At 44.3% G+C, this 27,856-nt stretch overlaps 1 protein-coding gene across 1 annotated transcript in view; it reads left to right on the top strand.

Moving 5' to 3' along the window:
• TCF25 (TCF25 ribosome quality control complex subunit) overlaps window positions 1-27,856 on the top strand; it is a 722,186-nt gene that overhangs the window by 200,220 nt on the left and 494,110 nt on the right. The gene's annotated exons all lie outside the window — the stretch shown is intronic.

Raw genomic sequence — 27,856 nt, 5'->3', positions numbered from 1 at the left:
AGCAGACACCCCCGAAAGCGTTAACAGTGGCTCAGCTAAGCACAGTGGCTTACCCGGGGAAGGGACACCTTCAGGTAAAAGATCAGGAACGATGAAGTCCAAGTGAGAGACAGATAGCGTCAGGGGCTGTTCTTATAATAAAGTTAGAAATATCAATCCAAATACATAAGGCAGAAGGATAAACGCATTCCTAAAAAGGGAGCGAAAGGAGTTAATTAGCCATAAGATTAACAAGACACAGGATAGTCATCTTGCGAGTGCTTCGTGTGCGGACTATAACAGGAGATTCAACCACATGAGTATTCCGTATAACGGAACAAAGAGAGGAAGGCTAGAACAGACCTAGTTCGCAATAACGTGGTCTATATAGATAGCGGGGGTGGAGGCAACTATGTTAGCCCAATATTAGGAGACCTCCTCAAGCGATATCTTAAACAAGAGACTGCCCAGAAGGTTGAAATACCTGGCCCTTTAAGACTTTACCGGCCTGAATATCTTTGGCCCTTGTACTTAATATCTATAGCCTTGCCAATCCTGTCTAATGTTCTTACCTAGTAACTCTAACCCCTAGTGGTCCATTCCTTTGCCTTTCTAAGTTTAGATGTTTGTGGTCTTATGACCCCCTCACCCAATAGATACCCGAGGTAGCGAACAGTCTGGGCTGCGAGGTGACTCTTGGCAGGGTTAATTTTAAGACCCTGTTGACCTAAGGTCTGGATAATTTGAGAAAGATGTATTAGGTGTGGTTCCCAGGTGTCGCTATAGATGATTATGTCCTCTAGATAGGCTCCGGCGTAGGACTCATGGGGTTGTAGCAACACATTCATTGCTCTCTGAAATGTTGCGGGTGCCCCATGTAACCCAAATGGCAACACCTTAAATTGATACAACCCGTCCGGGGTGGAAAATGCCGTTTTCTCCCGATCCTGTTTTCTGAGTGGGACCTGCCAATAGCCTTTGCACAAATCCAAAGTGCTGATATATTTGGCCTTCCCGATCCTTTCCACCATCTCATCTACTCTAGGAAGAGGATAAGTGTTGAATTCTGATATTTTGTTGACTTCTCTGAAGTCAATGCAAAAACGTACCGACCCATCTGGCTTCGGTACGAGAACGATCGGTGAGTTCCATTCACTCACAGAGGGTTCAATGATATCCATGTGCAGCATCTTTTGTACTTCCTCTCTTATAACTTGACGGCGTGCTTCCGGTATACGGTAAGGCCGTAGACGAACCCGTTTCCCTTGAGGAGTCTTTATAGTGTGTTCTATAAGCGTTGTTCTACCAGGAGTGGTAGAGAAGGTGTCTGTCAGAGGTCGTAACGTTTGTGAAAGGCTGTCTCGTAAGGTAGGGGTAGATCGGAGTCAATACACTGATCAAACAAGGGAGTTTGTACGCCTACCGTGTTTACAGAGAGAGGCAAAGGGCTCTCCCATTTCTTTAGCAGGTTCACATGGTAGATCTGGGTGGTGTGTCTAGCTGGGTCTGTTTCTACACGGTAAGTTACTGGGGTTATCTGTTCCACTATAGAAAAGGGGCCCTGCCATTGTCCCAGTAATTTCTGGACTGACGAAGCCATCATAAGCAGCACTAAGTCCCCTACCTGGAATGTCCTCTCTTTGGCTCTTCTGTCATATTGCCCTTTCTGAGCTGTCTGTGCATTCTCTAAGTTGGTCCGCACGATAGTCCTAATTTGACTTAGGTGTGTACGTAAGTTGGACACATAGTCGGTTAGGGGCTTGGAGGAGTCTGGTTCTTTTTCCCTCTTGCGCCATTTCTAAGAAAGTACGGGGTTTACGTCCATAGAGCAATTCAAAGGGCGAGTAACCGGTGCTTTTTTGTTCCTTGCACCTAATGGCGAATAAGGCCAGAGGTAGGATGTCTTCCCACTTTCGCGTTTCCAGGGCCAAAAGCTTTTTGAGAGTGGTCTTAATGGTAGCATTATATCTTTCCACTAAACCATCCGTTTGTGGATGGTAAGCCGCTGTTCTAATCTGTTTGACCCCTAACTGGGAGCAGACCTGTCTCATGAGGCAGGATATAAAAGGAGTACCTTGGTCGGTCAGGATCTCCTTCGGAAATCCGACCCGTGAGAAGACAGTAATCATGGCTTTGGATATGTTAGAGGCATCTGGTCGACGCAAGGGTATGGCCTCCGGAAATCGGGTGGCGTAGTCTACTATAACTAGGACATACCGACACCCACTACGGGAAGGTAATAATGGCTCTATTATATCCATACCGATATGTTGAAATGGTTCGTCTATTATGGGAAGGGGCCGCAGAGGAGCTCTAGGGGGGTGATATCTACTATTTCTTTGACATACAGGACATTCTCTGCAGTATCTTTTAATATGCTGATAGATCCCCGGCCAATAGAACCGTTCCATAATCTGTTTCTCAGTTTTCTCTGCCCCAAAATGACCCCCTAATAAGTGGCTGTGGGCCAGAAACAGGACTTTGTCCCTGAAGGGGCCTGGAATCAACAACTGTGCTTGTAGGGTGCGGGATCCTTTTCTATATAGCAAACCATGCTTTTTAAAGAAATAAGGACATACGTGGTGGGGATCTTCATTGTCTAGGGCTTGAGTCCACACTTCTTGTAGTACCGGGTCCTCTCGCTGTGCGGCATGGAAGCTTCTATCGGTTTCCCAGGGGTTCTCATCCAGAAGGACCAGCAACGCCAGTGGACTTCTGGCTTTGTCTGCTCTCCTTTGCTTCCTGCTTTTTTTCGGTTTTGCTGGAGGCCATTCCTTGTCTTTCTCTTGGGGAAAAAGGGGCGGAAGACCACTATTCTTCTTCCTTAGATCTGGTACCGTGTACCAACTGAGACAACTTGGGGTAATCGTTCCCGAGTATAGCTTGTTCCGGTAAGCGTGGTATCAGGCCCACGGTTAGGAGCGTTCCGGAGTCTTGTGGATGTTGGATTTGTACTTGTGCTGTGGGATAGGGTTTGGTATCCCCGTGTACGCAACGGATTGCTACAGTGCCATCGATAGGACCGATACGATCCCCCAGTTCTTGTGGCCGTATTACACTATGTAAACACCCTGTATCCGCGAGTGCAGTCATTGGTTGGCCATTCACGGATATTGGGCATCGGTATGGGGCTTTTTCCTTTTCAGCAAGAGAGCAATAGTAATTACGGGCCATCCCTATTTCCATCGGTTCCTCCTTCAGGGGGCAAAACCGGGCGATATGTCCCATCCCTCTGCACTGGAAACACTGAGGCCCCAGTGACCGGGGACGAGGAGGAGGTATTCCGGGGACAATGGTTATAGGCTCCGGTCTTTTAGGTACCTGTGGCCGCATTGGACGATGGATCCCGGGACCTGTGGGTTTCGCTGCGGTCTCATCACGCCCCTTTTGTACCTCTTGGGCCCTACTATAGGCACTGGCGATTTCCACCGCTGTTTCAAGGGTAAGGTCGGCCTGTTGTCGCACCCACCTTTGGATAGGGGGGTGTAGAGAGGACAGGTATTGTTCTAAATAAATTTTCGCCATAATCCCCTCCTTATCCGTGGTGGTGGGTTTCAACCACCGGTCCGCCATGTCTTTTACCCTAAAGTATAAGGCTCGGGAAGTTTCTTGTGGTCCTTCCTTCATTTGCCGTAATCGTCGCAGATATGTTTCATCATCTACCCCCAACCTTTCCATGATGCAGCGTTTTATGTCGGCGTAAGGTACCATCCCCTGTACCGTAGCTGCCTGGTAGGCGGCTTGTAGGTCTCCTGATAGGAGAGGTCCCAGATATAGGCCCCATTTATCGGCCGGCCAAGAAGCCGCGGTTGCCATCCGTTCAAAATTCGTAAAAACGAAATCCGGGTCTTCACCAGGCACGTAGCGCTGCAGTACCACTGATGGAAGGGTGGTGGGACCTCTCTGCTGTCCGAGTGCCTCGGTAAGTTTGTCCATAGCGGCCCCATGAGTTTGGCCCTGTCCTGTGAGCACTTGTTGCAACTTGCCTCGGTCTTCTTCCACAACTGTCAGGAAGCGCTCCATCACTTTGCCCAGATGTTCCTGGTTTTCAGCCATTTTAGCTAAGGCAGCCTCCATGACGCCTTTGTATCCCACTTCTGACACCACTTGTGGGAGGGCAGGTTTGATAAGCAGGCGAGGAGGCTGTATGTATTTGCCAAAAGAAAGAGTTTTATTTTGTTTGTTGGACAAGAGAGATCTGGAGGATAGTGTCCCTTCTGGTTCCCGTCCTGCGAGTGCTCTGGCCGAGTCCGATGGGGATGTAGAACTTGACGTGCCAGGTATTTCCTCGTCCTTGTCGCGGCCGTCTTCCCGGAGGCTCATAGGAGGAAAAGAGAGGGAGCCGTCAGTTATGATATTACATTTTGCTTCGGCTTTTAGTATCCCCGTCACCACACCACGAAGGGTTCGTTCAGAGTCTATCATCTGGAGGGTCGTGAAGTGGAAGGGCAGAAAAAGGGACAGAGGATGCAAAAACCAGCAAGACTCGTCTGACGTTTTACCTGGTCCCGTTTCTATCGGTTATTACGCTATACCTAGATTAGCGGTGTGAGGAATCAGTGAGGTACCGGGTTTTTTACAAGGTAAAACAAGAGTATACGGAGCTATCTGCGTAGGGCAAGTGCCGTGCAGCCAATACTGAGGGTGACAAAAGAGCAGCTTTCTTGTCCCTCCAGCCTCCCACTCAGACCTCTTCTTGTAATCACTTCCCTCCCTCCTTCCACGGAGCCCCAGCCGTTAAGCCCTTGGGACGGTCTCACTCACCGGCTCCGCCGCAACTCTCCAGAGTTGCGGCCGCTCCCCAGCATCCTCCGGCGGGCACCACCACTCCTCACACCACCGTTCTTCCGGATCTGCGTCCGCGCTATCTTCTTTCAGGGTGTCCTCGTTCGCGTCCTCTCCTTCCGTCGTCCTTGTTCCGGATCCGTCTTCTTTTTTCCGCTCGTCCTGAAAACCTTCTGCTCTCCCGCCTTTGGTCCGCGACCCCGTCGTCCTTTCTCCTTCTCCTTTCATTGGATATCGGATTGAACTTCCGGGGTCAACCCCGCCTCCTTCCGGGTCCTCGGTTCCCGTCTGTGGATAGACAGGAGAGGTGTATGGGTATCGTAGTTCGCTACAGTCCGGCTCTTCCTGATGGCGAGGATTGCTTTGTATGTTCCGACCAGAGCCCTTCCATGGTGCCATGCTCGTGAGTTCGCCCTGCAATCTCTCACAACATCATACTCAAATGCGGAAGTTAGTGAGAAGGTTGTATTATGCAAAAAGTCCAGCACTAAAGTTTAGTGAGTTGAACAGTGCTCTTTTACGTGGGTCAGTTTCAGATGTGAAGCAGGTCTGTGAGGATATTGAGTTTTGTTATTTTGGGCCTCAGCAAGAGAGTGAAGAAACTGACACATTAGTAGAACAAAACGTTGAAGACAATGTAGAACCTGTAATTATAGTAAATTTGAGGATGAAATCACAAAGTTTAAGGTAATTTCAGGTGAAAGACCAAATGTTTCTTGTATTTGTTTTCGGCGAAGTCACTATAAAAATCAGACTAGGGGTGTCAATCTGTATTTAAAAAGTCAAATAGAAGATAATAAGTGGATGGAATTTGCAACTTATTTGTTGGTAGAGGATTGTTTTGATTTGGGATGTGAGCAGCGTATTTGCAAATATTGTTATAACAAATTAGATGAGAATAAAATGCCTGCTAGAGCGGTTCATAATAATCTAGAGTTGGTTGCTATTCCTCCAGAGCTGATAGATTTAAATACGTATGAGTCTATTCTGATACAATGTGTTCACCCATTTCAGGCTATTGTTCGTATGGAGCCCAAAACAAGTAAATTACCTCCATCAGAGTTGCAAAGAGGATTGAAAGGAAGAGTTGTGTATTTACCACTAGATTTAAGGAAAAATATTGAAACTATTGGTGTAGATCATGCAGAAAATGAGCCACTAGTCATTCTAGTTAATGGTGTTCCTACTAAGAATAAGAAAATCTGGATGTTAGAAAAGTGCAAAAGTACTATAGAAATGTGTTTGTTGGAGAAGAAGAAATAGATTTAGCAGAAGATAGTGAAACATTAAGTGGACAAATTGAAAAAGTGGACATGTCCAGATGTGAAGAGATCTATGAACATTACAGTGTACATCCACTTCATTCCAAAGAGGTGATGGGGAATACGATTGAGTTGTTTCAAATGAAAAAAGCAACAGGAAGTCCCATGAGTGTATGGGAAGAGAGCTTGGAAGCTCGTTGTTTCCCGCAGTTGTTTCCAACAGGAAAAGGTGGACGATATGATCGTCCTGTGCAGATTCCTGCATCTGAATATCGGACAACAAGAATATATGCAGAAGATCGAAGATTTCGACAATGTATCCCTTATATGTTTCATCTTCTGTTTGAAAGTGGCTTGTCTGGACTTTCATATGCAGTAAATCACATTTTAAAAACTGGAATGCATCTTCAAAATGTAACTGCAAAGGATTTTATGGATAAAGTGCATCAGAGAGATGATCATTTAGAATCTCAGTTGATTAATCTGATGGCATGTCAGCGTGGGACTAATGAATATTGGTACCGTCGACATGGAGAACTGAAATGTATGCTACGGAACTTGGGAACTCCTACATGGTTCGTTGCACTAAGCTGTGCTGAGTATGCTTGGGAGGATTTACTTGAATTTCTTCGAGAGGCAAATTCCAATATAAAAAATATTGAATACAAGACACCTGGAGAATTGTGCTCTTTGGATCCTGTCAATGTATGCAGATATTTCAATCATAGATTTGAAGCTATGATGTATTTCATCTGCAATAAAAAGAATCCTCCTCTTGGAGAAGTTGTGGATTTCTTTTGGAGAAAGGAGTATCAAGCAAGAGGTGCTCCTCACATACATATGTTGTTATGTGTCAAGGACACCCCCAAATTTGGAACAGATTCAGATGAAACTGTTTTGTCTTTCATTGAAGATTATGCTACATGTGCTCTTCCAAATAGCAGAGAAGAGAAAAACTTAAAACAACAAGTCTTACGATTTCAAAGCCACAGGTGTGGAAATACTGTCGACGAAAGTACAAGTCAAAGGATAAGTTCTATACCAAATGTCGTTTTGGATTTCCACGTCCTGTATTATCCAAAGGAAGAGTGAACAGTTTTATGTCAGCTGTACGACATACCATCACAAGAAAGTCTCCGAAAAACACCTACAACTTAAGAAGAAGCGAAGAATCAAAATACATAAATGACTACAATCCAGTTATTTTATCCATGTGGAACGCTAACCTGGATATTCAGTATGTTGCGGACAATTCCATTGCTGTTGCTCGATATGTAACTTCTTACATTACTAAATCAGACAAGACTGAATTGAAAGAAATGTGGGAAGAGATTTCTCACGAGAAGACTCTAAGTAAGAAATTATACAGTTTCAGTTTGAAGATGTTATCGCATCGTGAAATTGGAGCATATGAATGTTCAGATCGGTTATCATCTGCAAGTCTATATTCCAAAAGTAGAAGAATCATTTGGGTGAGTCTAGGTCTTGCAGGAATGCGAAATCGGGTACTGAAATCTGTTCAAGAAATTGAATATTTAGCAGAAAATGACCCTGAAAGTACAGATATTTTGAAAACCAGTATGTTGGACACATACTATCCAAATAGAAGTCATCATCTTGAGAACATGTGTCTCTATGAAGTGCTGCAAAACTACACTTTTAAACGGAATATTACAGAGAACATCCACGATGGAAAATATGGAGTGATTGGTTCTGAAGGATGTCTGGTGAAACAAAGGAAAGGAAATTTAATTAATCACAGAAAACTGAGTTGCGACACTGGTGACAAAAGGGAATTTTACAATTTAGCCCTTCTGCAAATGTTCAAACCATGGCGTTCTGGACTGGAATTACTTGGAGATTTTGCCAGCTATGAAGATTCATTTAATGCTTGTAAAGATAGCATACAATGCAGTGCTTTCGCAAATTATGTCAAAATGTTGAATGATGAAATTGATCAAGAAGCTATAATTGCAGCTGAAATTGCTAGAGACAGTTCTCAAGACAGTCAAAGTTCTGCTGCACTGAGTCAAGATCCACTAGGACAACCAATTGTTGAAAATGAAGCAGCGATTGCAATGAATGAGGTGGAAACAGCAATGTAACAAGCACAAGAAGATGCAATACAGTTAGGAAACTTGGAAGAGCAACTAAATGTTGAACAGAAACAAATATATCAGCAAGTGAAAGAGCAAATTGACCATGGATTACTTCATGAAAAGAGAGTGTGCTCATGTACATCATTTCAACCTATGCAAATGTATGTGAGTGGTCAAGCTGGAACAGGAAAGAGTTTCTTAATTAAAGTAATTACAAGTTATCTGCAAAAAACAACTGAGTCGCATTTGTCTTTTGTTGTCACTGCTCCAACTGGGTTGGCAGCACATAACATTAAAGGGATTACTTTACATTGTTTACTAATGCTGCCAGTAGAGCATGAGAACAAATTGGAATACCACAAGCTATCTGGAGAAGCTTGTTGTGAAGTTTCAAGAGTCCTGAAGAAAATGAAACTTCTCATTATTGATGATGTGAGCATGGTTTCAAACTTGATGCTTGCCTTTGTGCATTTAAGAATGCAGCAAATTCTTAAAACTGAGTATGACGTGTTATTTGGAGGAAAACACGTCATAGTTTTTGGAGATCTACTGCAACTGACACCGGTAAAAGGACAACCGGTATTTAAAACACTTGCCCATGAAGATACCAGAAAGTCTCTTGGCAGTGTTGGTAATGTGAACATTTGGAGTAATTTTGAATACAAAGAACTGACAACAAATATGCGACAGGCAAATGATGCTGAATATGGAAGTATTCTTCAAGATATTAGAATTGGAATTCTTTCAAAACAAGGGAAAGAAGCTTTGGAGAGTCGATTACTTTGCAATGTCTTTCCAAATGAAAATGCAGTTCCTGCAAAAGTGCACGTGGAAATTGCTAAAAATAAGTCAGTGATTTGCTTAATGCCAACACTGTGTGAGTGTTCAATATTCAACGAAGAATTATTAAAATTGGAAAATGAAGAAATTGTAAAAATGGAAGCCATCGATAAAATACTACATGAAGGAATCGCGATTATTTTGACGGGTAAGTTGAGATCAAAACTGGATTGTTTAGAAAAAAAATATCTAAAACTGCTGGTTTGGAAAAGACACTGTATGCGTGTGTAAACTGTCGGGTAATTTTAAGGCGTAATTTGGATGTAGAGAAAGGTTTAGTTAATGGTGCAATGGGCAAAGTGGTGGATTTTGTGAATTCTCAGAAAAAAGAAGGAATTGAATTTTTAAAAATTAAATTTGATCAGATTGATGAAGTTTAAGAAATTGGTCGTTCAGTTTGTTTTTTGCTTGTTAAAGATTTATATGTCCATAGGAAACAATTTCCTTTTTCTCTGGCATATGCAGTGACTATTCATAAATCGCAAGGATTAAGTGTAGACAGTGCATTGGTGAACATTGGATCTACCGTATTTAAAGAGGGTATGGCATATGTTGCTTTGTCGCGAGTCAGAACATTATCTGGTTTGTTTTTGATTGATTTTGATGAGACAAATGTTACTGCAGATGCAAACTGTGTGAAAGAGTATAATAGGTTAAGGGTGTATGCTCCAAATTTAGGTCAATATCCTGTATTTGAAAAGCGTATGATTGGTTGAAAAAGAAGGTTTGAGAATATCTGTACTGAAGATGTCAAGAAGGGAAAAGAACAAGATAATGTTGCAATTGCAGGTAAAAAGAAATTGGACACTGTTAGAGAGATTGTTCGTTATCAGTTTGAAAATAGTTCTGGTCTCAACTGCTATGCTAATGTAGTGGTCAATGTTGTTTTTTATCTTGAAGGTTTGCAAGAACAAATCATGGATAATCGGCAAAAAAGATTTTGTTCTCTGTTGCATTCTGTTTATGAAAAATTGACAACAGATAGAAGTAAAATACAATCTGTTTCAGATGTTCATAATCTTTTGGATGTGTGTTCTGGTTCTACACAATTTACACAAAATATCCAACAAGATGTTCAGGAATTTTTAATGTAAATGCTTACCATTTTTGAAAATGAAGGTGTAGAAATAGAAAATAATTTTGGCCTTTCTTACAAATGGGAACATGATTGTGAAAATTGCATGTGTACATGTTGCACCAATGTAGACACTGAGAGATTTCTGTATTTAACATTACCAGACTGTAAATCAGTGTCTTTCAATAAATTAGTTAAAGGTGCAAATCAAAACATGGAGTGTAGCCAATGTAAATCAGAAATGTTATCCACATTATTCTTAACAAAATATGGAAAATACATCATTTTAATGATGCAACGTTGTACAGCTGATGGAAGAAAATTGGATACTTTAATAAAGCAATTTGTAGCAGCACAACTATCAATATCAGGAAGGACTTTTGTAGCAATTGCTATAATTTTCCATGATGGTCCTTCCACCACATCTGGACATTACACTGCCTATCTAAAATGTGACAAAGGCTGGACACTTTGTAATGATGCCCAGTTGGTTTTCAAACAATGTTTGCCTAGTGAATTACCAAATTCCTACCTAATATTTTTAAAGCCAAAGTTTTAGGAAGATAATTCACTCTCTGAGGAATTTATTATTATAATTTAATAGGACTACCATTGGACAATTTACATAAAGAAGAAGTGCAAAAATACCATTTGGCCTCAAGGAAAGGTATATTTTTGAATTATGGACTTTTTGGTGGTCATTTATTCGGTGATCATTTTAATGCGGCAACATTTACAGCTTTTATAAGTTAAAGTTATAAAATTTTGTAATCTGTAAGCATTTCATATATGTATGATTTGTATTTTCTGGTATTTTACTGACAATAGTATGTTTTTTTTTTAACAATCTTTCTGATTGTTTTTTTTTTTTGCCCGCTGTTAAGTGATGAGTACGATTGAAATCACTATTTCTAGTGAAATTCAGTATATTCTGAGAACAGCAAAAAAGGCAAACAAATGTATTATTACATGTTATAATTTTTTTTTCCTTTTCTTTCACAGATCCAAATTTTAAAATAAGCAATTTTTAAGAATTTAGATTTGAATGAAAATCTGAAAAAAATTTGTACCATTTTTTATTCCTATTACTGTGAAGGTAAGTTTAACTAAGTCTCAATATGCAGAATGAGAAGGTCTGCAAGAAGCTACAAAGTGGAAACATATTTCTAAAAACACTCTGATTATACCTATGTAGATTTGAAATCTGACCATAATCAGATATCATGTGACCTGCAAAAATTGAGATTTGAGGGGTTCATATTATTTCCTATTTTAGCTATTGAAGGACTGCAATTATTTCAATCATTCTTCTTTGAACATCTTTGCAGACAAAACTCTGTGCTTACTTTTATCATTCGCAAGGAATTTTAAAAACGGAAATATGTCACTTTTTGTAACATAGTTATTGTGTAAGATACTGTTTCATATTTACAAAGGGAGGAAAAGGCACTCTGTGCACTTTTTATACTCCATGTAAATACAACCTCATCATGCAGACTACTTTGCGTTGATAGGGTGTTCTATAAGTGTTGTTGTGCATGATTGCACTGAATACTCATAGAACAAGACACATGTCTAGATTTATCATAAATCATAAATCTCGTTATGTGTGTGAATGGTGCCCCATTCTAAAATTGGTGTAGGAAAGCACAACAAGGAGAATTGTTTTCATTTCTCCACATTTTTATATCTTCAATGCATGCTGAAATGTTCAGCATACATTGAAGGAGAAAAATGCATTTTCTCATTGTTTTTGTGCAGGAAGGTGGGTCTTCCTGCAGAAAAACAAACGGCACATGACACAGATATCCTTGCACTACGGTGCAAGGGTGCCTGTGTCACCACATGGCTGCAGTTTAAGCAGCCGTGCAGACAGAAGCATAGATTTGCAACATATTTATGTACATATGTTGCATCCCTGTGCTTCGGAAGTACTACAGCACACTGCAGTTAAAGAGGTTACTGTGTGATGCTGCAGCACTTCCTCATACTTCTGCACTTATACATTCACCATACGCTACTAATGCATTCATTCAGTCAATTACGTACTACACATACATTCATCTAAACTAACACTAACAAAGAAATGTAGCTCTTTTTTTAAACCAGGAAAGTTAGTTCTTATAAGAACCTTTTTTTTTCTTCTTTCTTCTTTTATAATTTTTTGGGGGGTTTTCTGAACAATTTTTTTTTTTTTTTTTTGTTTTTCTGCAAAAAAAAAAAAAAACAGGAGAAACCAAACAATGAACTTCAGGGAACAATAAAAAACTAGCAAATGTGACTTTCTTGGCGGCGGCAGATCAGATCGATCGACTGCTCACCATAGCACAAAGTCGCATTGCACTTAGTGCAGAGCACTTTTAAAAATTGAAATTGAGGACGGATGTCCAAGGTTTGGGCTGATGGATGCACTCTTGATGTGCTCGGCTGCAATGAGGTGGATGGCGCAGGAGCAGGAGTGTTTCTCATCCGTCGGCACTCTTCTCATGCAAGATTGTTTGGATGAAGGGTCCTCATGTGCTTCATCATACTTGCCGTGCCGCAAGAGTATTTCTTGTTAGGATCCCCTCACGACAGGACTCTTTTGCAAATCTTGCACGTGACCAAGGTGGCATTGGTCTTATTCTGCCCCTCGGGAAAAGTAAAAAATTTCCACACCACTGAAGAAAAACGTTCTTTGGGTGGTGCCTCCGGCAAAAATTCATCCTCAGAAGTATGAGGTGATGCAGGTGATGCCTGCTGCCCTGAAGCCATTTTTGGTTGAAAAAAGTTAGAGCTAAGTGTAAACTTAGTCTAAAAAATCTTCTTCTCTCCAAAGAGATGGTGCTCCAAAGAAGGTCAAAGAAGAATGATTGAAATGGGTGGGGTCTTTCAATAGTTAGAAGAGGAAGTGTAATGAACCAATCAAATCTCTTTTTTTGCAGGTCACATGGGATCCGCGCACCCTGCGCGTACGCAGCACGCACCCAGCGCGCATCCGTGAAATTGAATAAAAAAAGATTATAGGATAAGATGTAAAAATATATTAGTTTTAAGACTAGTTTAGAGTTTGTCTTCAATTAATATTCACATAAAATACATACATATATTTTTTTAAATGTTAAATACTTTGCGGGATCCGCGCACCCACCGCGTCATTGACGCATCGCAGAAGCGCGTAAACGTCGCGTTACGTACATCGAACGTGTCGCGTATAGGCTGGGATTCGTGTACCGGTCGCATTGGAATCGCGCACTAACCACGTACCCGACGCATACCATGCGCGGATGCTACCGCGTAGGGATCGAGAACGGTGTGCATAGGGTCCACGGATCCACAAACATTGAAAAAAATATATAAAATACAGTTTTGAACATATAGTTAAAAAAATATTTTGAAAAATATAAAAAAAATGTTTGAAAAACCCATTAAGTTCAAATAATATTTTTTAATTTTTAAAAGATTTAATTGAAAAATAAGTTTAAAAATTGGTGATAAAAAAGTATTTTAAAAAAAAGATAATTAATGAAATTGACACACTGAATTTGAAAAATATAGAAATCCAATCGAAATCATTAAACATGATATCTTCAGAGGTAAGTTATAGATAGGAATTAGCATTTAAAAAACCTAGAGAAATGTCCAGCTAACTATAACATGTGTGAAACCTATGGTTTTTTCAGTGAATTTGCAAGGTTTTTAAAATGCTAATTCCTAACTATAACGTGTGTGAAACCTTTGTTTTTTTCAGTGAATTTGTACGGTTTTTTAAATGCTAATTTTTTAATTATTTAATTAAATATTTTTTTTTTTATAATAAAAATAAAATTCCTATGTATTCATTTATATATTATCTGTATCCTTTTATTTGTTTTTGCTTTTTTTTTAAAATTTCAATTAGGATAAAGTTGAACAGTTTTTTTAATTTTTGCAATTAATTTTTCTCCACTTTTTTTTTTTATATAAATTCTTGGGGTGCGCGCTCTGAGCGCGCTCCTAGTACAATTTCGTAAGTTTTTTATGAATACCGTCGTACGTTATTTACGTACGCATATATACGTCATAGTGCGCGCTGGGAGCGCGCACCCAGTACGTATGCGTGCGTACGTACGTACGCATGCGTGCGTGCGTCCTACGCGCTCCACACGGTTCACTTCCGCATACGCTTAAATTACGCGCAATAACGTTCGCGTATACGCATGTTCAACGTATGCGCGCTACGTACGCGCATATGACGTATGCACATGCGCTCCTACGCGTTCGCGCATGCGTAATCACGAGGTGCGCGCTCGGAGCTTGCGCAGTGCGCGCACCTCGGGTTAAATGCTTAATAAAACAACACTTCTTATTGGTTATCATTACTTTCAGTTTCTGATTGTTTCAACACCACACCCAATCCCCTCATGGCAAGTCATGTGATCAAGAATCATCACTTTTGAGTGGTTTGAAGTACTTTCAGTTCCAGATTCTTCCCAAACCACACCTACTCCCCTCATTATTAGTTCTGATTCCTTTGGCGAAGGAGCTATTCTGTTGTTGAGAGACAATGGCTGAACAGCAACCATCTTCAGACAGTGACCAGGACACTCTTGAGAGGCAGAGGAGCAGGAAGCAGAAAGACAGCTTTATATGGCAGTTTTTCACTTTTCCAGAGGGACACAAAAAGGTAAATGCACCTAAAGTTACTTGTGTACTTTGTCAAAAAGTCTTGTCACGTGGGAATCCTAACAAGAAGTATTCTTTTAGCATTCACACTATGTTGACAAAATGCATCCAGTGACTTTTCGTCGAGCTTCTGGAGCAAACCCTCCACCTGCTCAATCCACGACATCTGCAGCAGCTCAGCCGAGCACATCTTCGGCAGCTCAGGCTAGCACTTCTTCTGCAGTGGTGCCTTTGCCTTCTTCCACACCTCGTTTTGGACCACCTTGTTTTGCGAGGTTGTCCACACGCTGCACTGATTGCGGTAAACTTATTTCTGTGTGTGAGACCAGTCTTGATCTCATTCAGAGAAAATTTGATGCGCATGAGTGCAGTAGGCCATAGATGTTTTTTCTTTTTTTCGTTTTTCTCTTCCTGTTTCCCTCCATTAACTCAAGGGCTCTTTTAAGAGCCACTTAAAAACTAAACCCCAAAAATTTTTGGGGGGGATTTATTTTTTTTTTATTTTTTTGGGTGCGCGCACCCAAGGATGTTTTTTAAAATTTTTTTTTTTTTTTTTAAATTTAATGTACAAAAAGAGGTGAAGAAATGGAAGCGTGAAAAGGGAGGATTGAGAAATACAAATATTTTTCACTTATTTTTAAAAAAAAAAAAATTATTTTGAATTTTTTTGTTTAAGTATTTTGCAAGGGAACAGAATTTTTTATTTTTTATTTTTTCTTTCCAGTTCTGCAAAAAAAGAAAAAAAGTATTAATATTCAATCATACATTACAAAAAGCATTACATGTTTTTACATATTTTACAAAGCAATTTTTTGCCCTTTTTTTGCTGTTTTCAGAATTTTTTATTTTTCACTTAAAATAGTGAAAACAATTGTATTCATCATTTAACAGCGAGCAAAAAAAAAACAATCTGAAAGATTGTTTAAAAAAAGCCCTAAAACTTTCCTCACTAAAATATACCTTCTTAGAAATATTACATATATATTACAAGTACTTTTCTAGATGAATAAAATTTTTCTAGACAAACCGTCTTTAAACCTTGTCGCAAAAGCACACATGCCAAAATAATTTCTGTCAAAGGAGTCCACAAATTTGACTCTTCTTTTCTTTTTAGGTTGTATGTATTTCTGGGAGATTTTCTGGTTATAGTATGTCGCACAGCTGACATAAAACTGTTGACTCTTCCATTTGAAAGAACAGGTCTAGGAAATCCAAATCGACACTTTGTGTAGAATTTATCTTTTGTCTTGTACTTCCGTCGACAGTATTTTCCACACCGATGACTTTGGAAACGTAAAACTTGCTCTTTTAACTTTTTCTCTTCTGTGCTTTTAGGTATAGCACATGTTGCATATTCTTCAATGAAAGATAAAACTGCATCATCAGCATCTGTTCCAAATTTGGGGGCACCCTTGATCCACAACAGCATATGAATATGAGGAGCACCTCTTGCCTGGTACTCTTTTCTCCAAAAGAAATCCACTACTTCTCCAAGAGGTGGATTTTTTTTATTGCAGATGAAGGACATCATAGCCTCAAATCTATGATTGAAATATCTGCAAACATTAACCGGATCCAATGAGCACAGTTCTCCTGCTGTCTTGTATTCAATGTTTTTAATGTTTGAATTTGCCTCTCGTAGAAAATCCAGTAAATCATCCCAAGCGTACTCGGCACAGCTTAGGGTTAGAAACCATGTAGGAGTTCCTAAATTCCGTAACATGCATTTTAATTCACCATGGCGTCGGTACCAATATTCATTTGTCCCACGCTGACAAGCCATCAGATTGATCAGTTGTGTTTCCAAATGATCATCTCGGTGCTGCACTTTCAAATAAAAGATGAAACAAATAAGGAATATCTTCAATCATAATCCTTTAAAATTACAAAAAATGCTTTGTTCAGATGCAGTTTTTAGTTTTCAAATTTGCCAAATGTAGACATTAAATGGATTGGTCAGAGAGGGTTAAAGTGGCACCAATTAATGCCTTTGGTGAAAACCTTTCTACATCTCCCACAGCCTAACCTTATTATTGTGCACTGTGGTGGTAATGACCTAGGCACTTTAACTGGGGTAGGTCTGGAAATGCTTATTAAGGACACCTTTGTTCAATTGATGTCGCTTTTCCCACAAACTGCCTTTGTATATTCTAACATATACCAAAGGCAAAAGTGGAACTGGTCCAACCAATTTTGTCCGCAGATTGACAAAGCAAGGAAGCACGTCAACAAATCTATTTCTGCTTTCCTCAGAGACTATGGTATGGGTTCTATATACCACAACAACTTGCGTTACAACATGCAAGACATTTATAGAGGAGATGGTGTACACTTCACTGATGAAGGCAACAGAGTCTTCCTCTTGAACTTTAGACTCTGCATCGGTACTTACTTGTAGGTACCAAAAAACACACAATAAACACAAGGGCTCTTTTTAGAGCCACCTTATATCTTTTTACTTAATTGCGATTTTTTTTTGATTTTTTTGTTTTTAAAATTTTTTCGGGTGCGCGCTGGGTGCGTGCACTCGGCGATATTTTTTTTCAAAATATAAATCTTTTTTTTTGCCCTACAAGGTCCTACTGTGACCCCCTTACAATGCCTAGTGGGTCAATATCTCCCCACTCTGCCCCCTTTTCAAGTTCTCCCCCTTTGTTTATCACCCCCTCTTTATGCGAGAGACAAAATGGCGGCCGCCGCTTCCTGATTTCCACCGATTCGAATGTTTACTGACATCTAACAACCAATCAGAAGTGCGCTCGCGCACGGCAAGGTGCGCGCACAGGACTTGCTCAGTGCGCGCACGCTGCGCGCGTACAGATATATATATTGATTTAAATGCTAATTTCTCAGGAAATACTGAACAGATTTACACCAAAAAGGCACTTCATGGACCGTATGGCTACCTCTCTGCCAAATTTCACATAATTCTGTTCAGCCGTTCGGGCTGTAGCTGCGACTAAAGTCCCTATGGAAAAATGCATGGGGAAAACGCGTTTTGGGACCTCCCTTTTTTCTCGGCCCCCGCTTGACGAATCACCCCGAAACTTTCAGGGTAGGAGCTGAGCGGAGCGCCCCATTAGTTTTGAAAATTTCGCGAAGATTCGTCAACCGGCGCCAAAGTTATTCAAAATAGAATTTTCAGATTTCCTATGGAAACACGGTCCTAACTATAACTACCTACTGGCGACCGCCAGTAGGTAATATATATGTGTGTGTGTGTATATATATATATATATATATATATATGTGTGTGTATATATATATATGTGTGTGTATATATATATATGTGTGTGTGTATGTGTATATGTGTGTGTATATTACCTACTGGCGGTCGCCAGTAGGTAGTTATAGTTAGGACCACGTTTCCATACGAAATCCGCAACATTCTATTTTGAATAACTTTGGCGCCGGTCGACGAATCCTCGCGAATTTTTCAAAATAGGTGGGGCGCTACGCTCCGCTCCTACCCTGAAAATCTCGGGGGGATTCGTCAAGCGGGGGCTGAGATAAAAGGGGGGTCCCAAAACGCGTTTTTCCCATGCATTTTTCCATAGGACCTTTAGACAGGGCTACAGCCCGAACGGCTGAACAGAATTACTAGAAATTTGGCAGAGAGGTAGTCCTCAGGTCAAGGAAGTGCCTTTTGTAGGTTTGGTGTAAATCTGTTCAGTAGATTCTGAGAAAATAGCCTTTAAATCAATATATATATCTGAGCCAGCTTACGGTGCGCTTACGGTACGCTTACCGTACGCGTACGGTGGCGTGCGCGAGCGCGATTCTGATTGGCTCTTAGATCTTAGTAAACATTCGAATCGGCCGAAACCAGGAAGCGGCGGCCGCCATTTTCTCTCTCGCACTGAGAGTGATTTCTAAAATATAAAGCCCAAAAACATGTAAAGGGGCTGTTTAGACAGCTCCCACACACATAGCCATGTTGAGGGAGTCCCCAAAGATCCCCCAAGGCCAAAAACGTAATTTTTATTTTTTCGGTAATTTTGCCGATTACGCTTACCGTACGCGTACGGTAAAAAATTAAAAATTAAAAATAAATTATCCACACTCTCTCCACCCCGTGTGCAATTGGTGCCCGCACTGCACCAATTTTGCATGGCTTATTAGAGATGAGATAAACTAAAATATTTAAAAAAAAAAAAAAAAATTATCCACACTCTCTCCATCCCGTGTGCAAATGGTGCCCGAAGGGCACCATTTGTGCATGGCTTATAAAATATACGAAAAATTAAAATATTACCTTTCAAAACGAAGTGCATCATATGTCCTCCATGTGCGCACGGTGCGCGAAGCGCATCGTGCGTACATGGCCCATCTAGCGTAACGTGGGCACGCGGTGCGCATAGCGCACCGCGTGCCCACCGTGTGTGCACGGCACTAACTGCGTAAAGTGGGCATGCGGTGCGGTGCACAGAACGAACTGCGTTAAGTGGGCGCGCACGCCACGAATGGCGTAAAGTAACTTAGCATTTAAAAAACCGTACAAATTCACTGAAAAAACCATAGGTTTCACACACGTTATAGTTAGGAATTAGCATTTAAAAAACCTTGCAAATTCACTGAAAAAACCATAGGTTTCACACATGTTATAGTTAGCGGAAATTTTACTGATAAAAAACCAATGAAATTCCCCCGTTATAGTTAGTGCAGGCAACTATAACTCACGCGACCGCAATCTTCTGCTGATGACATATGTGTCTTTATGAAAAAAAAATATTTGTAATATATGTATAGCTAAAAATGTATGGAAGAAGACATGGGCAAATAAGTGTCTAAATACAGTATTAGCATCAGCAGAGGATTGCGGTCGCGTGAGTTATAGTTGCCTGCACTAACTATAACGGGGGAATTTCATTGGTTTTTTATCAGTAAAATTTCCGCTAACTATAACATGTGTGAAACCTATGGTTTTTTCAGTGAATTTGCAAGGTTTTTTAAATGCTAATTCCTAACTATAACGTGTGTGAAACCTATGGTTTTTTCAGTGAATATATATATGTGTGTGTGTATATATATTTGTGTGTGTGTATATATTATATATATATATATATGTGTGTGTATATGTGTGTGTGTGTGTGTGTGTGTATATATATGTGTGTGTGTATATATGTGTGTGTGTATATATGTGTGTATATATATATTCACTGAAAAAACCATAGGTTTCACACATGTTATAGTTAGCGGAAATTTTACTGATAAAAAACCAGTGAAATTGCCCCGTTATAGTTAGTGCTGGCAACTATAACTCACGCGACCGCAATCCTCTGCTGATGCTAATACTGTATTTAGACACTTATTTGCCCATGTCTTCTTCCATACATTTTTAGCTATACATATATTACAAATATTTTTTTTTCATAAAGACACATATGTCATCAGCAGAAGATTGCGGTCGCGTGAGTTATAGTTGCCAGCACTAACTATAACGGGGCAATTTCACTGGTTTTTTATCAGTAAAATTTCCGCTAACTATAACATGTTTGAAACCTATGGTTTTTTCAGTGAATTTGCAAGGTTTTTTAAATGCTAATTCCTAACTATAACGTGTGTGAAACCTATGGTTTTTTCAGTGAATTTGTACGGTTTTTTAAATGCTAAGTTACTTTACGCCATTCGAGGCGTGCGCGCCCACTTAACGCAGTTCGTTCCGTGCACGGTTTTTATCAACTTTAATAAGCCCTGTACATTTGGTGGCCTTCGGCCGCCAAAAGCACAGGGGGTGGGGTCAATGTGGATAGTGTTTTTTTTTATTTCGATTTTATAATTTCATGTTGCCAAAATTTAGTTTTTTTTACCTATTAATAAGCCCTGTACATTTGGTGGCCTACGACCACCAAAAGCACAGGGGGTGGGGTCAGTGTGGATAGTGTTTTTTTTTTTTTTTTTTGTTTTTTTTTTTTTTTGAAACCGTTTATTGCAATCTCAAATATATACAGGTATGGGCCTACAACCTTCCGGCCGGCCGCTAAAGTGACGATAACAAATGACATACATACAATGAGGCACTTGGCTTTGCATAGACACTAAGGCAGGAGGTATCAACAACGCGGGCCATATGGCTCTGAGCCCACAATACGGTTTCATTTTATACAACACAACAACATAAATAAACACACACCCGCAAGGCAACCCACGATCGAAAGTGGCAGCACGTGCTCCTCAAATGGGGGACCCCAAACCATCCACTGAAAACCCCCGAGATGGGAAGGGAAACAGGTCCGGGACTGGGAGAACACTGTGCTCGGAACTGAGGGAGGGAGTAAACTAGGGGGATGGAGCTGGTGAAGCGGGAGGCAACAACGGCGGCTCGCAGATATCCCCGCGGTAGGCGTTACAGGGGCCCCATATCTTCACCCATGCCCCAGGCTTACCCCGCGCCACATACACCACCTTTTCTCGGAACATGCACCAATCCATGTGTTCTTTCCAGGCCGACACCGCCGGGGACCTCTGGGATCCCCACAGCTGTGCAACGTCCCGTTTAGCCACCATATAGCCCAGAGTCACCCATCGCGTCTGCGGAACCGAGTAATCGGTCGGTTCCCACACATTCAGCAAACATCTCCTCGCTTCAGGCAACAGCGCGACATGCGTAACCGCTCGCAGGACCTCATGCACACCACGCCAGAATCGCTCCACCCTCGGGCATTCCCACAAAATGTGCAAAAAGGTCGCTGAAGCACCACACCCACGCTTACACAATCCGTCCTCGGCATAGCCCATACGCAGAAGCCTTGGCCCCGTCATGTACACCCGGTGGAGTATCTTAAGCTGGACGAAACGAAGGCGAGCCGGGATGGCCACCTCCTTCGGAGAGGCCACCGCGGAAATCCAGTCCTCGTCGTCCAACTCCAGCCCATCGGCAACCCAGGCCTCGCGGAGGCCAGTCAGTAAGCCCGAGCGATCATTTATCAATTTCTTGTAAATGAGGGAGATCGTGCTGTCCGGAACATGGCCATCTAGCACTCGATCCTCCAGGGGGGAGGACTCCGGGATGGAGGCCACGTCTGGGAAGACGGAGCCCAGTGCGTGACGGACCTGCAGGTACCGAAAGTATTCACTGCCCCGCAGCTGAAACTCCGCCTGCAACGTCTCGAATGTTTTAAATCCTCCCCTCGTCCAGAGATCCCCCACTGTACTGATGCCTATCGTGTCCCACTGCTCAAAGCCCTTCGAGGTCCACAGAGAGCCCAACCTCTCAGACGCATACAGTGGTGACGCCCGGGTCAAACGGTCCTTCCAGCCCATAGCTGCATTAGCCGCGTGCCATACTCGCACCATGACACGCGTGGGTCCCGTCAAGCGGGAATCGGGCACACTAGCGTAGAGCGCTCGATTGTAGTCGCCACCGGGCAGGAGCATCTTGTCCATTTCAAATGCCGGGTTTAGGGCGGGCCCATAGAGGCCATGATTAATTGCAGCTAACTGGGAGGCCCAGTAATACCGTTTAATATCCGGGAGGGCAATCCCTCCGTCGTACCACGGGAGCGTCAACTTTGCCAAGGCTATACGCGGCCTCCCGTCCCAGAACAGGCGGCGCTGTAAACCTTCCACTTCACGGAAATAGCGCGCTGGGACCAAGTCCATAGTGTTCTGGAGAGCGTACAGGAAGCGCGGCAGTGACATCATCTTGAACAACGCCGCCCGGCCGAGCGGCGAAAGTGGCAAGCGCCTCCAGCGCGCGACATCCTCCTTCAAGCGCTGGAGGGGGGGAAGCAAATTTCGCTCGTAGCGGGCCACCGGGTCCAGCGTAATGTAGACACCCAAGTATCGAAATCCCTCCGAGGCAATCTGGATCGGACAGCCCCGCGGGAGGACAGGAGCCTCCCCGGAAAGCACATAGACACAGGATTTGGCCCAGTTGATGACAAGGCCTGAATTGCGGCCAAAAGAGTGCAGAACATCGATCAGGACAATCAGTGATTTGCGCGGGGAGGGTAAGTACAAAAGGATGTCATCTGCATAGAGAGACACGCGGTCCTCATACTCGGGGGTCCAACGGAGACCTCAGATAGAAGGGTGCCACCGCAGCCACTCTGCCAGGGGTTCCAAGGCCAGTGCGAACAGGAGCGGCGACAGGGGGCAACCCTGTCGCGTGCCCCGTCCCAGCACGAATGGGGCCGAGACTCGACCATTCACCACCACCTGCGCAAGTGGGTCCGAGTACAACAATTTGACCCAGCTGATGAAACCCGGCCCAAAGCCAAATTTCGCCAGCATCGCCCAGATATACGGCCACTCGATTGTGTCGAACGCCATAGTGGCGTCCAAAGACGCCAAGATGGCCGGCTCCCGCACGAACGGAACACGCGCTAGCACGCCGTGCAGGCGTCGCAGATTAAGAGCCGTATTGCGATGGGGAATAAAGCCGGACTGGTCCTGGTGGACCAGGTCGCCCACCACGCCGACCAGCCGGTTGGCGAGCACCTTGGCGAGGATTTTAGGCTCCGCATTCAAGAGCGAGATAGGCCGATAGGATGTGACCCGGTCTCGAGGTCTCCCCTCCTTGTGGATGACCACGATGGTAGCCAGACGCTGGTCCGGCGGGAGGGAGCCCCGCGAGTGGGCCGCAAGGAACATTGCGCGGAGGTGGGGTGCCAGTACATCCGGTCGCAGCTTGTATAACTCGATAGGAATACCGTTCGGGCCCGTGGCCTTGCCAGAAGCGACCGAGCAGATGGCGAGGGCGATTTCGTCCGAGGTGGGGGCGGCATCCAGCAACTCCCTGTCCTCCACAGAAAGGGAGGGGAGCGCGATGTCACGCAGCAGGGCATGGGAATCCTCCTCCGAGCAGGGAGAAACCGGGGAATATACCTCGCGGAAATAATCCGCGAAGCAAGAAACAATGCATCCGGCTCAATGACACGCACGCCATCCGTCCTCTCAATCAGCGGGACCACACGACTCGCTCTCTCCTTCTTATCCAACCACGCAATCAACTTGCCCGCCTTATCACCCACATCATACAATCGCCCCTGTTGCTCTCTGCTGAGGCCCCTGGCCGCCTCCGTGACGAGGGCCCTATAGGCCGCCTGCTTAAGGTGCAGAACGTGGAGCGCAGCGTCAGTCACCCCACTCCCCAAATCACCCTCCAATTCAGTAATTTCGGCCTCCACCCGGGTCACCTCCTCCTGTGCGCGCCTCCGGGCATGGGAAATAAAGGAAAGGGCCTCCCCTCTCAGGACTGTCTTGAAAGCCTCCCACAGGGAGATAGCCGACAGGACTGACCCCACATTCTCCTCGAAATACCGTTGCAAGGATTTAATCAAGTCAGCGCGAATAGTGGGGTCGCGCAGGTACCAAGCGTTGATTGGAGCTACCCTGCCCTCCCCCCTCGGGAAGACATCAAAGTGCAACAGGAGCGGGGAGTGATCTGAGATGCCCCTCGCCAAATGGCGCACCTCCCCCACCCTCCCGGCATAGGCCGCAGGGACAAGGATATGATCAAGCCGCGAAAGGCTACCATGGGCACCCGAATGGAAGGTGTACTGCAGCTGAGTGGGATGCTTTAAACGCCAGCAGTCCACCAATCCCAGTGTGTCCAAAAGGCCCGACAGCCACGCCTGTGCCCGGGGGAGGTCCCTAGGGGGATAACGATCCATAGTCCCAGAAACCACCGCGTTGAAGTCCCCCCCAACCACCAGAAGCCCCCCCGGAAGTTCAAGAAGGAGGCGCCCCAGGTCCGCAAAGGTGGTGGACTGTAACCCCGGTGGGACGTACACTGAGACAAAGACGACTACTTTGCCCTCCATTCTCCCCACCAAAACAGTGTAACGTCCCCTCTCATCATGGCGCACCTCGTCTATTTCTAGCGGGAGCGAGGTCTTGACCATAATGCCCACCCCTCGTGAGCCTGACGTAAAGCCCGAGTGGGCCACCAAACGATAACCACGTCGATTCATGGCACAAAAGGAGTTACCAATAAGGTGTGTCTCCTGCAGAAAGACCACATCAGGCGAAATCCGTTTCAGATACTGCAGGACCACACCCCGCTTAATCCTATCCCCCAGTCCGTTAACGTTCCAGGACAACAAAGTCAGGTCCCTACCCCCCATCACATACAGAAGCCATCATTTGTCCCCCCGAGAGCAGCCCAAAAACACCAGTACAATAAAGGGTTTGCCTTGCGGTAGAAACGAACCACACCCCACCCCAACCCACCCATCCCAACAGAACTCCCCCCACCCTGCACCCCTGCATGAGCCCAAACAGCCCCCCCAAAGTGCAGTGTGCCTGTCGCCCCATAGAAAGAAAACTAACTAGTCCCCCAGAGGAGGAGGGAGATCCCCCAAGAGACCCCGCACGACCTCCACAGGAGGGGAACTTACCCTAACAGTCAATGGTGACAATAACACAGTCCGGAGCAAGGCCTACCATTAGTCCCTTAGTCCTGATCTGGCGGGCCCTCCCCACCAACCGCTCCCCCCCGCCCCCCCGGCCCCGATCTCCGGGCAAAGTGTCCAGCCAGTCCCCGGCCGCCTCGGGACGATCAAAAAAGTGCGTGCGGCCATCTACCTCCACCCTCAGCTTAGCTGGAAAAAGCATCGAATATTTGAGATTCAGGTCTCGTAGGCGACGTTTGACACCCAGAAAGCTCAGTCTCTGCTTTTGGACCGCCGGGGTAAAGTCAGGATAGAAATTAATATCCATGTTGTCAAGTCTGACTGGCCCTTGGAGCCTAGAAGTCTGCAGGATAGCGTCTCTGTCCCTAAAATTGAAGATCCGGGCGATGAGAGGCCTCGGTGGGGCGCCGATCTTAGGCCTACCCCAGGGGACCCTATGGGCCCGTTCCACTGCAAAGAATTTGCTCAGCCCCCGAGGCTGTAGGTGGGTGAGGACCAGGTCCTCCACGAACAGATCCGCTGCCTCCGCCTCTCGTCCCTCCGGCACCCCGATAATGCGGACGTTGTTTCTCCGGGCCCGACCCTCGGAATCCTCCAGTCGACGATTCATCAGGGCGCTCGCCTGGCCAAGCCTGCGCACCTCCTGTTGGAGGGCCGCCACGTCAGTTGTGAGGCCCGAGGTAGAGTGGGCCAAAGAATCGACCCGGTCATTTGTTTTAGACAGATCGGCTCTCACGAGGCCCACGTCCACGAGGACCGAGTCGATCTTCTGCGCCAGAGTGTCAAAGCGCTGGTCCACCGAGGCCTTCATCTCGGCGATGGCGCCCATGACGTCCCGGAGGGTCAGGTCCGTGGGCAGAGCAGGAGCATCAGTCGGGCCCGTGGGGGACCTACGCAGCGCCTCTGGCGATCCCTTCTGGAGGGTGTAGCGGTCCATGTTATTGGATTGTTGGGCCGTGCCACGACGGGTCGACTTCACCTTGGCCCGGTCGCCATCTTGTTTTGTGGCCATGGTCGCAATCCCCAAATCGAGCCAATCTCCTCAGAAAGGGGGCAGACAATCCCGTTCAAGGGCTCCGGGGGGGGCGACCACCGCTCCTCAGGACGGATCGCAGCCGGCGGGCCGGCAGGGCAGCCCGAACGAGGCCACAGCACCGCACACCGCCCCGCAACCCAACCTCGCCTGGCAGCAAGGAGGGCGCAAAAGCGAAAGTGAAAGTGCGGGGTACGCGAGCCACCCAGCCTTGCCCGCCGCTGTTGTTCACTTTGTGTCCGGATCGCCCCACAACTCCAGTACGGGGGGCCGGTGTGGAGAAGGCCGCAAACCTAAATCGATGCTCCTGCCGGTGTCCGAGGTCCGATTTAAAAACGGAAAACGGGCGTCACCTCTGCTCGGGCTCACAAATACAGTCCCCTCATCTGGGACAGGATTCTGTCAGGATTTATGCAGGAGGTCACGGAGGTCCTCGGGAGCCTCGCACCTACGCGGCCATCTTGGTTGCGCGCTCCCTATTGCATGCCGATAGTGTTTTTTTTTTTTTTTTTTTTTACGGTACGCTTACGGTAAGCGTACGGTAAGCGTACTCGGCGAAATTGCCGAAAAAAAAATAAAACCGTTTTTGCTCTTGGGGGATGTTTGGGGACTCCCTCAACATGACTATGTGGGAGGGAGTTGTCAAAACAGCCCCGTAACATGTTTTTGGCCATCTTGTTTGATAAACAACACTCAGTGCGAGAGACAAAATGGCAGCCGCCGCTTCCTGGTTTCGGCCGATTCGAATGTTTACTAAGATCTAAGAGCCAATCAGAATCGCGCTCGCGCACGCCACCGTACGCTTACGGTAAGCGCACGGTAAGCGTACCGTAAGCGGGCTCAGATATATATATTGATTTAAAGGCTATTTTCTCAGAATCTACTGAACAGATTTACACCAAACCTACAAAAGGCACTTCCTTGACCTAGGGACTACCTCTGCCAAATTTCTAGTAATTCTATTCAGCCGTTCGGGCTGTAGCTCGTTCTAAAGGTCCTATGGAAAAATGCATGGGAAAAACGCGTTTTGGGACCCCCCTTTTATCTCAGCCCCCGCTTGACGAATCCCCCCGAGACTTTCAGGGTAGGAGCGGAGCGTAGCGCCCCACCTATTTTGAGAAATTCGCGAGGATTCATCGACCGGCGCCAAAGTTAATCAAAATAGAATGTTGAGGTTTTCCTATGGAAAAGGGGTCCTAACTATAACTACCTACTGGCGACCGCCAGTAGGTAATATATATATATATGTGTGTGTGTATATATATATATTTGTGTGTATATATGTTATGCTTTATACTTTCTCCTTGGAGTACTCATTGTGACTTAATGGTCTCTTTTGACAGGAAATGCTCACAAATTACGTTATTTAAAGTCTGGGTAGCAGGTATTATGTTTCACAAACTCTTGCACATTTAGATTTGGGAAGAGGCCAACACTCAAAAGTCAGATAATGCTATCTTTACGTTATCTTTAGAAGTTTCAGTCTTAATGCTTTCTCCTGATGCTAGCCAACTCTACTACTCACCCTTTATCTATTAGCAGTTCTTTGTGATTTCTTTAGGTTGGTGGCAGGGAACTGAGGTTGAGGCTGCTTATCAAGGTAACATTGTGACATGCATCCCTAGAGAACCCATTTGCAGTTAAACTTGTCCGCAAAATTTGTTTAAATGCATTTGTGAAGCAATTTTCAGTCATGCCACTATATGCTGTAAATGCAGATATTGGTAATTAGAAACAATCTTAAGTGATCTGACATACGGCTGCGTTAATGTTACTTTTTC

Source organism: Triturus cristatus, chromosome 12 (genome assembly GCF_964204655.1).
Source record: "Triturus cristatus chromosome 12, aTriCri1.1, whole genome shotgun sequence".
Classification (NCBI taxonomy): Eukaryota; Metazoa; Chordata; class Amphibia; order Caudata; family Salamandridae; genus Triturus; species Triturus cristatus.
The sequence above is the reverse complement of the archived record's forward strand: the minus strand, read 5'-3'. Positions and strand labels throughout refer to the sequence as shown.